Here is a 1400-nt window from a genome sequence, read left to right as displayed (position 1 = left end):
GGGAAGAATTTGGTAGCATGGAAAGGGGAGGAATAGGTGGGGTGTTTGGGTGTCATTAAAAAACACAACACCCCCCGCAAAACTGAGGTGCCTGGGAGCAACAGGCCTACTTCAACCCAAGAGGAATCAGATCAAAAGCAGTTTGGGAAGGCCAGAACTGCCAGGGAGAGAGGCAAGAAAAAGGTCCAGGGGGTGGGGGGCTGTTTGGCAACTGGTGTGAAGGGATTGTCCTCCCCCTGCTGGGATACCCCCAGCCCCTCTAGTCTGGCAGGAAGGGGAAAGTCCGCAATCCCCAAAGTTAGGTCTGGGGCTGCCAGATGCTCCAGGCATGGACTGGTGGGGGTCTCACAGAGACTTGCCCTCCAGGGAGACGATGGCATTGTCTGCTCCCTCTCCTTCAGCTGTTCTGCTTGGGGTACAGTGGTCCTTGACCTTCTTGTAGTAGTTTGGTTATAATTCATGCTTGATCCTTGTCAGCTTCTTCCTGATGGTGTTCTTGGAGCTGACATAGATTTCTGTGCTCTTAAGGGGTTCAGACGCAGAAGATAAACACTGGGTCCTCCTGCTTGTCTCGTTGGTCTTACAGATTGCATCAGAGGGCGCAGAGTGGCACTCCTTATCTGGACTGTCTGGACAGGTGGCATAGATGTTGTCTTCTACAGTTTGGCCCAGATCACCTACCAGGATCTCCTTGCCCTGCTCCAGGATAATGTTCTTGTCCTCGCTCAGGCAGAACAACACCAGCTCCTTGCGCTTCTTCACCTCCACCGGTGTTGATGACTTTCACTCCTTCATGTCATCCAGCACTTTGATGAAGCCTCCAGAGACGACCACAGCAGAGGCCATGTTTCCGGATATGAACGGAGAGAGCAAGGAGAGTCGGAAAAGACAAGAGACACTGCAGCGGCTGCTGGGATCTGACTGACGAAAGGAGAATTTTAAATTCAAAATTTAAATTTTCTCTTAACCTGGACTGTGTTTATACTGCTATCTCCCATGTGGCTGTTTTTGTAATTCATTTGGGCACTTGTATCCTGTGGTCGTGGTCAGACTGTGTATAGGAGGTCTGGAAACTTTAATTATAGTCTTGGTTATACTACTGTGTCCTCAAGTGAGTAATGTCATCTTTATCAGAGATGTTTTGTGTTATCTCCTTCTCCCTAATTCCTCTTTCCCCTAAATAAGCATTTATTGAAAGATCACTGTGGACCAGAAACTTTCCTAAGCAATGTGTTAATCTATGGGATAATTGTAACAACCTTAAAAAGGAGGTAGTATGATCACCCCCTCAAAGGGAATGTATTACTTAAGAAAGCTGGGAGAAGGTAGTCAAACTGGATTCGTGGACACTGATGATAGAGCGGAGGGGAGTCTTTGGTCATTGGGGACACTCTTTGGAC

General features: G+C 48.2%; 1 pseudogene; it reads right to left on the bottom strand.

Moving 5' to 3' along the window:
• Positions 1–345: 345 nt before the first annotated feature.
• Positions 346–846, bottom strand: LOC131808384 (cofilin-1-like; annotated as a pseudogene).
• Positions 847–1400: the final 554 nt, after the last annotated feature.

Source organism: Mustela lutreola, chromosome 9 (genome assembly GCF_030435805.1).
Source record: "Mustela lutreola isolate mMusLut2 chromosome 9, mMusLut2.pri, whole genome shotgun sequence".
NCBI classification, from domain to species: domain Eukaryota; kingdom Metazoa; phylum Chordata; class Mammalia; order Carnivora; family Mustelidae; genus Mustela; species Mustela lutreola.
This window is presented reverse-complemented; position numbering and strand designations above follow the sequence as displayed.